Genomic DNA, 11495 nt, shown 5'->3' with positions numbered 1-11495 from the left:
AGAGAAGTGGTCACAGTTTGTAATAGTATTAAAAGTTTGTGAGTTTACAGAACTAAAAGGTAAATAAATACACTTAATAGTACCCTTTTAATTAGACATGCTCACTTATTTTTGCCTCCAGAGAACTTGCAAGGAGATGCTAAGTGCCTTCCTGCAGGAGCTGCGGAGCCTTGCTATTTTGAGCTCTCCCTCTCCTAAACAGGTGATCATGCGGCTGTACTCTACTATGCAGGATAAATAGCCATCTACCACACCCAGAGCTAACCTGAATGGCAATCTGCATGTGTCATTGATATCGCAGGTGAGCAATGGCAATCCTGCTGAGTGCAAATGCTGCTGCTGTCCCCTAACTACAGATTTCACTTACTACATATGAAATACCTGCATCAAAACTATCTCTTCTCCGACAGTTTGCATAAAATGGAAATCATTGGCAGCTCTTCCTTTGCTAGCTGTGGGGAGGTAGGTGCGGCTTTCTGCATCTTGCATGGTTGTGCCCAGAGGTGTCTAGATTTTTTAACTTCTGGGTGCAGGGAGCCACTTGGGATTCGTCAAAGTTGTCTCATGGCATATGTGAAACTCACAGCCATGCTACAAATGATGGCTAAAAGGTGAGTAGCAATGCACTGGGGACACCTCCCAGAGTGGAAGTTGGTTAAAATACACCTTGTATTGCCAGAAACAACTGGAGGATTACTGGACTATGATGCTGGCCAGGTCTAGACGCAAGGACAAATGGGGGCCTTTTAGTCTGCACTTGGCTCTTGGTGATGACTCCACAAACAAGTCAGGTTTGCTTCCTGTTCTCACTTGCAGGTATTAGGTGCACATATTATGCCCACCATGCTCAAGGATCACCAACTATAACACAAAGAAGGAACGATAGGCCCATGGACCTCCCCAGACATTCTCCTGAAGGAAGGTGCAGTCACTCACTGCATCCTCTTGCAAGGGGACTTCTCCTGACAGTGAAACGCAGACTGATAGCTACAAACAGTGGGTCCTTCTTTTCACTAATGCTCTTCCTCCAGTTCAAGTGCAAGTTCATGACTGCACTGAGGGCAGTGCATTCATTGTGATAGGGTGTATTGACCGGGTCTGCACCCAATGCCCTTTGCTAAAGCTTCAATATGGCCCAGACCAGGACAGTGTTATGGTATATGGCCTGGTATCTCTTCAGTCACGTAATAAGGATGCTGAATTCAAATGTATCAGTCACAGATGATAGGTCTAAGAGAATAGGGGCTGCTAGATGGGCATCATTCAAGGCACTTTGAATTTCCTCCATCAAGTCTAGTATTGCAGTCTCGATTTCTCTGTATTTGTCACCTTCACATTGCAACTGATAGGTTGCAGCTAATAGATTTTGTCCTTTCATAAGAAGCACAGGTACTTGGTCACGTTAGAAAGTCTTTATGTCTATTTAATCTGCACTGGTGCAAGCATGGCATCTTTGGGTGATCTAGTTCTACGATGTAAGCTGAGGTTAGGAAAGGTAGGAGCATTTCAATCTGTTCTTTGATGAAATTGGCTGTAAAAATACAACGGGCGACTGTCGATGATGGACTTTTGGCATTCAGATGATTATCGGGAGCCTAGTTGTGTGATGATAAGAAATTAACTGGGGAGGCTGCAATTTTGAATTAAGTTTAATGATGTACATATAGGGTAACTGCTGCACATGTTCCTTGTTCATCTGAGCTATTTTGTTCTTGTTTGTTAGCTCTTGTCCTTATCTTGGTTTGCATGGTATTGTTCTTTGGTGGTCCTTTATTTTTGTTTCGTGGTGTATCTGTAAAACGCTACTGCAGTGGTTCCCAACCTTTTGACTTCTGTGGACCCCTTTTTTATCATTACTGGAGCCCGGGGACCCCCTCTGAATCTTTATTGGATTTCGAGGACCCCCCCACTGTGTCATTACCAATAGCTGGGGACCTAATCTGTTAATATTATGTAATTTTCTAAGCAGTCACGGACCCCCTGTGGAGGCTTCACGGACACCCAGGGGTCCACGGACCACAGGTTGGGAACCACTGGGCTACTGTGTTCCACTAATGCATAACTTGATCTACTGGCATGACTCATTGTAAATGGAAGGCTTAGCTAATAGACTTAATTGTTAAATTACATGTATGTATTATTTCGTACTGTATATTGTTTGTACTTGATGAAAATGTATAAGAAAAACAAATATAAAGTACATTGCAGAACACTCATTGTCATTCCCCAGCAGCAAGATACGCTTATTTAAAGCTATGAATGCATAAGAATATTTATTTTCCATTTCCACCCTTCCCTTTTTGTTACTTTTTGCTGTGTCATTCTCGCCCAGACATCTGCTTGTCTGTTTTCCACTGTCGATGCCTTTGCAGTGATTTAAGATACTCCAACTTCCAACCCTCAAGCAATAAATGGTTCTGCTTCCGAAGAAGAACAAGACCACAATAGCAATCTCCACACATTCACCCACCCCATCAGTGAACACTGAGTCATTTCACGTGTTGGTGTCCTCCTTAGCAGGTGTAAAAGTACCAATATCCAAAAAACCCTTGTGCTCTTCACAACTCGTATGTATTTAGACACCCACCCGGGACTCACCTTGGCATCCCAATTACAAAGCCTATAGATTAAGGTGGCTGCTTGCAGCTTGGTGCTTTTTGTTGACACAGTTCATTCCTTTTCTCCATGTACAGTGCGCTGTCTACCCAGAAAAATCTTTTATGTATGTGTTTCATGTGCTCCTTTTTCATTACTTGTTCTTAACCCCTTCGCTGCCAGGCCTTTTCCGCCTCAGTTGGCAAGCCTTTTTTTCACTATTTGGGGCAGTTCACGCTTAGGCCCTCATAACTTTTTGTCCACATAAGCTACTCAGGCCAAATTTGCCTCCTTTTTTCCCAACATCCTAGGGTTTCTAGAGGTGCCCAGAGTTTGTGGGTTCCCCTGGAGGTGAGCAAGCAATTAGCCAAAATACAGCAAAAAGAATGTTTGTTTGCAAAATACGGGAAAAAAGTGCTGCAGATGAAAGCATGTGTTTTTTCCCCTGAAAATGGCATCAACAAAGCATTTGCTGTGCTACAATCACCATCTTCCCAGCTTTCGGGAACAGACTTGAATCTGAAAACCACATTTTTTAACACAATTTGTGATTTTACTGGGCCATACCCCATTTTTACTATTTTTTGTGCTTTTAGCCCCCTTCCAGTTAGTGACAGAAATGGGTCTAAAACCAATGCTGGATCCCGAGCAGCTAAGCATTTCTGAACAGTAGACAGAATTCTGAATCTAGCAAGGGGTCATTTGTGAAGATCTTACAAGGGTTTCCTACAGAAAATAACAGCTGAAATTTAAAAAAAATATTGAAACTGAGGTTAAAAAAACCAGCCATTTCTCTCCACGATTTACTCTGTAACGTTTTCCTGCAATGTCAGATTTTGAAAAGCAATATACCGTTATGTCTGCTGGATGTTTCTTGTTGCAGGGATGTATAGGGTTTGTAGGTTCATCAAGAACCCCAGGTGCCCGGAGCCAATAAAGGAGCTGCACCTTGCAATGGGATTTTATTGTAAGCTGAGTATACAGCAACTCATTTGGTGAAATATAACGAGTGAAAAATAAGTATCAAGGAAACCTTTGTATTTCCAAAATGGACACAAGATAAGATGTTGAGAAGCAGTGGGTATTTGCACATCTCTGAATTCCCGGGTCTCCATACTAGCATGTGAATTACAGGGCATTTCGCAAAGAGTCCTCTTTTTTACACACTATCTTACATTTGGAAGGAAAAAATGTAGAGAAGGACAAGGGGCAATAACACTATTCTGTGTCCCCCAACGTCTCCTGATAAAAATAATATCTCACTTGCATGGGTAGGCCTAATGCCTGCGTAAGGAAACACATGTTTTTTGTAAAGGGCCTAGCTGCGGATTTTGGCCTGTAGCTCAGCCTACCAAACCTGTGCATTTTTCAAAACTAGACACCTAGGGGAATCCAGGATAGGGTAACTTGTGGGGCTCGCACTAGGTTCTATTACTCAGAATCCTCTGCAAACCTCATATTGTGGCAAAAAGCACTTTTCCCTCACATTTCAGTGATGGAAAGTTCTGAAATCTAAGAGAAGCCACAAATGTCCTTTCACCCAGCATTTCCCCAAGTCTCTCAATAAAAATGGTACCTCGCTTGTGTGGGTAGGCCTAGTGCCCTTGACAGGAAATGCCTCAAAACAGAACATGGACACATCACATTTTCCTAAAGAAAACTGACCTGTTTTTTGCAAAGTGCCTAGCTGTGGATTTTGGCCTCTAGCTCAGCTGGCACCTAGGAAAACCTAGCAAACATACACAATTCTGAAAACTAGACCCCTAGGGGAATTCAGAATGGGTGACTTATAGGGCTCTCACCAGGTTCTGTTACCCAGAATCCTTTACAAACCTCAACATTTAGCAAAAAAAACACTTTTTCCTCACATTTTAGTGATGGGAAGTTCTGGAATCTGCGGGAAGCCACAATCTTCTGTCTACCCAGGGGTCCCTCAAGTCTCACGATAAAAATGGTACCTCACTTGTGTGGGTAGGCCTAGTCCCTTTGACAGGAAATGCCCCAAAACACAAAGTGGGCACATCACATTTTGTCAAGGAAAACTGACCTGTTTTTTGCAAAGTGCCTAGCTGTGGATGTTGGCTTCTAGCTCAGCCGGCACCTAGGGAAACCTAGCAAACCTATACATTTATAGAAAGTAGACGCATAGTGGAATCCAGAATGGGGTGACCTGTGGGGCTCTCACCAGGTTCTATTACCCAGAATCCTTTGCAAACCTCAAAATTTGGCAAAAAAATACTTTTTCCTCATATTTCGGCGATTGAAAGTTCTGGAATCTAAGAGTAGCCATAAATTTCCTTCCACCCATAATTCCCCAAAGTCTCCTGATAAAAATGGTACCTCACTTGTGTGGGTAGGCCTAGTGCCCGCGACAGGAAATGCCCCAAAAAACAACATGGACACATCACCTTTTCCTAAAGAAAACTGACCTGTTTTATGCAAAGTGCCTAGCTGTTGATTTTGGTTTCTAGCACAGCCGGCACTTAGGAAAACCTAGCAAACCTGGACATTTCTGAAAACTAGACACATAGGGAAATTCAGATTGGGGTGACTTGTGGGGCTCTCACCAGGTTCTGTTACCCTGAATCCTTTGCAAACCACAATATTTGGCAAAGAAAACCCCACTTTTTCCTCACATTTCGGTGATGGAAAGTTCTGGAATCTAAGGGGAGCCGCAAACTTCCTTCTACCCAGCATTCCCCCAGACATCCCAATGAAAATGGTACCTCACTTGTGTGAGTAGGCCTAGTGCCCGCAACAGGAAATGCCCCAAAACATAACGGGGACACATCAAAATGACCCAGTACAAACCTGTTCTTGCAGGGGAGCACCTGTGTTTTGGTCCCTAGTGTGGCAGTCATCTAGGGAAACCTGCCAAACCCAGACATTTTTTGAAACTAGACACCTGGAGGAGTCTCGGGAGGTGTGGCTTGTGTGGATCCCCCAACATTTTCTTACCCAGACTCCTCTACAAACCTCAAATATAGCTAAAAACAATCATATTTTCCACACTTTTGTTTGTTGGATCACCGTGCCGGTACAAATTTCCTACCACCCAATGCTTCCTGCGGTCTGCTGATAAAAATGATACCTCACTTGTGTGGGTGGCCCAGGTGCCTGCAACAGGAAATGGCCAAAAACGTGTAGAGATTGATGGGATAGCACAGCGAGTTCATAAGCATAATTTTTTTAATAAATTTTTAGGCTGACTCTGCTTTGGGGACCAATACAAGTGAGGTATCATTTTCCTTGGAGACTGACGGGAATGCTGAGTGTTAGAAAATTTGTGCCATGCCATGATCCTACAAAGAAAAGTGAGGAAAATATGCTTTTTTAAGCAGATTTTGAGGTTTGCAGGGAGTATGGCTAAGAAAATGTTGGAGGATCCATGCAAGCCACACCTCGCTGCACTCCACTGGGTGTCTAGTTTAAAAAAAATTCTGGGTTTGGTAGGTTTCCCTAGATGACCGCTGCAGCCAGGAATAAAAACGCAGGTGGCCCCCTCTGCAAAAACAGGTAGGTCAGTAATAGATCATTTTGATGGGTCCAATTCCTTCTGTGATGTTCCAAAAATTAAAATTGTGAAAAGAAACACACTTAGGTTATGTTACAAAGACCCCTCAGCCACCAACCTAGTTGGTAGCATGCTTAATGATTGGGGTCCCACCCGAGACACCTAGCATGTCACTGGAGTGCTTCGGCGCCTGATTACAATACAGCAGGTACTTTCATTTTTACCACACATACTAGTTGGATTTGACACAAGCGTGAGTGATGGTATAGTAGATCAAATTTTATTAACAAGAGATTTCACAAAAATGAAATGCACTGTTAATAACTGAAAAGCCAAAGAACTGAACCAATGCCTCACAGCTCATGAGCTGTAAAACCACAACAAGGCACCAACCGCTTTACAATACATCCACACACCTTTCTTACATGACATGCACAAGTCTATTCACGCCGCCAGCCACGGACCCAGCACATTACAACACTCTCATCAACAGACAGCGCCATTAAAGGACCCATCACTTTCATACGCCCACATGCCTGACACAGCAATCATACCAGCTGATTAGAGTGTGTGGACTGGCGTTTGGCTAGCAGTGTGTTGCAGTGGTCAACATCAAGTCATTATTTACACCGCCAGCCAAGCGCCACTTCATTCACACCAACAGCCAAGTGGCACTTCACACACACCGCCAGCCAAGCGCCACTCCACGCACAGCCAGCCAAACGGCACTTCATGTACACCGCCAGACAAGCATCACTCCGCGCACACCACCAGCCAGTGCCATTCCACGCACACCGTGAGCCAAGCACCACTCCACGCACACTGCCAGCCAAGTGCCACTCCGCACACACCACCAGCGAAGTGCCACTCCATGCACACCACCATCACTTTTTTAAACAACAAAGAAACCACTAACTAATCAGAAATAAGTCCAAAACTACAAACAGAAAAGCTCTAACTAAATACATGACTGTAATGCCAACTGTGAAACTGAACATATGGAAATATAAATCAGACAGTTTACAGTCACAATAGTTCCCAATAACTGTTTTGAGTGTGGTCACTCATGGAACAACCACCCACACACAGCCCAGGCTTTAAAGGACAATTGCAGCAGTACATATGAGTCTCCTGCCGGATACCTCTTTGAGCACAGGCTCTATATCTCTTAACAGGAAAGTATTTTTTGGCAGTGGGAGGTAGGTGTTCAGCAAAGTGGCGATCTTTCAATTAAGCCACATCCCCCACCACTGCTTCTCTAGGAACTCTTGCCTAGAGGCTCGCTATGACAGACTCCTGAAATTTCACAAATTTCATTCTTGACTATGGAGCACTATTCTTGAACACAACAAAAGCATTAAAAGTTGCCAAATGGAACAGGTGAACCATTAATGTCTTATACCAAACATAAGCCTTACGAGCAGCAGTGTAAGGTGACAACCTCTGATCCAACCCATGTGCTTATTGTAGTCCAAAATGCAAACAAGTTTGCGCACTTCGACCACCTGACTCCAAACAGTACTCTCATCATGGATGGTAGTTAGCATGTAGACATCCCTCCTGTCTGTCAAATTTCAGAGCTAGCAGCTCAGCATTCCACGAGGCTCTGCACTGTCCCCTCTCAGGTGTTTTACAGACAATCTCCCTTGCATAGCCTTTCCGGTAAGAACCGATTGTGCCACAAGCAACAGTGTCCACCCTGAACAAGTAATTGAACATCAACACTCCAGTGTAGAAATAGTCTACATACAAATGGCGAACTTTGTTAAACAGTTGTCTGCCAAGTTCCCACATAATTTTCTAGCTAACTCCAAAAGTGGGCAGACAACCAGGGGGGTCAATATTGGAATCCCTACCAGTGTAGACCCAGAAATTATAAACATATCTTGTACTACTTTCAGACAGCATATACAATTTAATTCCATATCGTGCCCTCTTGCTAGAAATGCACTGCCTGAAAACAAAACGATCCTTGAACAGGACCAAAGACTTGTCCACAGCTATTTGTTTGCCTGGAACATAGACCTCTGAAAAACAAACTACAAAATGATCAAGGACAGGTCTAATCTTAAAAAGACAGTCAGAATCAGGGTGCTCTCGTGGCAAGACTAAAGCATTATCAACAAAAAGCACCATCCAAAGTGGAAGCTCATAATTGTTACTACTCATAGTTGCAGGAAATATAGCAGTTGCCATCAAGGTACGAGTAGACCAATATGAAGACAGTTCCTTATCAGCCCCATCAAAAAAGTTAAACCCAAGAACTTTTTCAACTCTTCCAGATTTGTGGGAATCCACCGGCTACCTCTAGAGTGTGGCCTAACTCTAGCAGCGTTGTCCCTCATATACTGCTCTGCATACAAATTAGTCTGCTCAACAATCTCTTCTAAAAATACATTGTTCATAAATAACTGAAAGAAATTGACAGGCAAAAGGTTTTCTGTATTCACTCTACATCCTGGGAGACCAGTAAAGGCAGGCAACTCTGGCTGCTCCATGTTTGGGGCAACGCAGAGGTCAGGTCTTCCAATGGGAAGCCTTTCAGCCGCTGGCTGCTGCACTATTGACACATCAGTGTCCTTCTCTAATACAGGCACTTCATCAGCACTTAGAGTAGCTTCATCATCAGGCGATTCCTCTCTGACAGAAAATTAACTTCCAGAATCTTGCACTTCCTCCTCTGCCTCCGATGCAGAGTCAGTCTCATAATCATGGTAAGAAGACAACTCAAAAAGCATAATAACAACCTGCTGAGTGGTCATCCTACGGCTAGCGATGATACCTCCTGCAAAGAGTAACTGGACTAATGCACCACCAACAAGCAGCACTGTGTAATATAAGTAATAAACAAAGTGTGGCTTTATCACTAAGAGTTATAAACTCAAAAACTATACCACTCACCTGCCTAATAAGCTAAACTCACCAGCAACTACTCTGCACAGCCACAGCAATCACCAATCACATCCCAATAAAAAGACAAAAGAAAAGAAAATTACACATATGACAATACAAATATCATCATGCACTAATATAAGGACAATTTCACACACAATCCTGCATTTAGTACACCACTTACAAAATGTCATTCATGCATTGCAACAATAGTCATTTGGAGTAAATTGTTTTTTTCTTACTTAAAAAATGCAAATACGCAAACTGCTAGTCAACCACTGCCAAAACCGCAAGGAGTCACAGCAAAGGAAGCAAAAGCTTTGAACTAGAACAAAAAGGAGAAATAAAACATTATAATCATAAATGTAAATACTCTGTTAGTCGACAAACAACCAAACATTTTGAAATTTCCCCTGGTGCCTTAGTGGCTTCTGAAATAGGCCGATCTGCCCCCAAAGGGGGCAGAAATGGCCTGCAGTGCTGCGCCCCCTTTGCGGGGTGACCCTAACCCAATGGGCCATTTCCCACTCAAAAAAACACAAAAGTAAACAATCCCTGGTGTTATTGTGATTTCTGCCCCCCTTGGGCAGCTCTGCCTAAAAATATTAGGCCGATATGCCTCCGAGGGGGGCAGAAGGGGTGTAAAACATATTGCCCCCCCAAAGGGGAGCAACCCTGTGCTGACATTGACTAAAAACTAAAAATCCCTGGTACACTTGAGGGCAGATGGGCCTAACAAAAATAGGCCGATCTGCCCCCAAGGGGGGCAGAAATGGCCAACAGTGCTTTGCCCCCCTGGTGAAAAGTGGTTTCTGCCCCTCGGGTTATGTAAGGAGTTCCAACTATGCGTTGAGTGGGTCAACCCAATAAAACTATTTGATCCACTTAGATACATTTTAAGCTATACAATACAACAACATTAATGTTTTTAGTGCCAGAGGACCATTGGAATAAAAGGGATATAAGGCAACTAAGCCACACTAAATAAGGTATTAATAGATAGAAGGCAACACTTTCCATGCAGTAACTTGTAAGCACAGACTAGGGCCCGTATTACAGATAGGGCACACTTTTCATGTTTCCTCCATGGCACACCTTAAAGCAGATGTGCTGGGTGCAAACATGGAAAGTACGCCCTATCAGGAAAAATGCGTTGCCCTTGGGGCAGTCACCAGCTCACGATGTCTGGGGGATCATGGGACTCCCTCTCATTCCTTTAGAGGGCTGCATTTGGAAGGCACAGTGAAAGTGTGCTACCTTATTGTGGCACACTTTCAATGTGCCTTCTAAAGACATGTTTGCCTCTGCGCCCATGTCAGTAATATGGCGCTGAGGCAAAGAGATTACCTCATTAGTATAGGGCTACACCACCATGCAAATGAGGGAACACCCTCTAATGATAGAGCTGGTGCTATATATGTGCCAGCGATATCTCTATTAAAGAAGGGGCAGCACAAGCATTTCCAGCCCCTTCTGTAATACAAAAGTGCTCTGGGGTGCACAAAGTGGGCAGAAACGCCTGTTGTGACTCGGGCAGTTGTGTAATATGGCCCTAGGTGTACTTAAGTTCCCCATATTTTTGCACTCAGAGAAGCACGCCTATGATGAAAAGCCTAGGGGACTGGAAAGGTTCCTCAGTGTTACCCTTACTTGTTCTGTGAGATGTCTTTTGCCTCTTAATTAAGTGAGGAGAGTTTTTACCAAAGTAGTCTGTAACAAAACACTCACTCTTAGTATTTACTTGATCTTAATATAAGCCAGTATAGTTGCACTGATAAGTTTTGAAGGGTACACGACTATACTACATGATAATTTACCTTTGTGATTAGATGGGGCTTTTTGTTATATAACCGTAAGTGAATGGAGGACGTCCCATCCAACTCCATTTAAGCTACAGTTTTGGAACAATTTCTTTCTTCATGCCAGCACTAATGGTTTATTCTGGCTCCCATCATGAAGCAACGTCATAGACATTAAGGGCCATATGTACGAACATTTTTTTCCCATAGACACAGAATGGGTAAAAACTTTTGCTACATCTGACCCAACTCCTAAAGGCAACAACAATGTGGCAATCCAGCTCAACTTTTGGCATGTTTCATAAGACATACTTCCTCATGCTGTGCTGTGTATGATGCACCCTGCTACACTAGCATGAGGCAAGTTATGCAGGGGGCTTCCTTCATGTGCTGTGTTACAACTGGAACAACAGATTCATTAAAGTGACATTTTAGCTTTGAAGAGCATCAAAGAGTGCCTCTTCTGCAGCATTATACACAGATGCTTAATTACAATGAGGAGTTGGCATTAGACTACTGCCTAACTGCTTCAAATGTCTCTTGGGCTATTGTGGACTGGAGACCCACTGTGGCTGTACTCTGATCTTGTCATAGGCCAATTGGTTAATCTGGGATTGAGGGCCTCATCCAAACACTTGATTGTATCACCTCAAGGATGTTACCCAATCTTTTAGGTGAAGTTCATGGATGAACAA

This window comes from Pleurodeles waltl, chromosome 8, assembly GCF_031143425.1.
Source record: "Pleurodeles waltl isolate 20211129_DDA chromosome 8, aPleWal1.hap1.20221129, whole genome shotgun sequence".
Lineage (NCBI taxonomy): Eukaryota > Metazoa > Chordata > Amphibia > Caudata > Salamandridae > Pleurodeles > Pleurodeles waltl.
The sequence above is the reverse complement of the archived record's forward strand: the minus strand, read 5'-3'. Positions refer to the sequence as shown.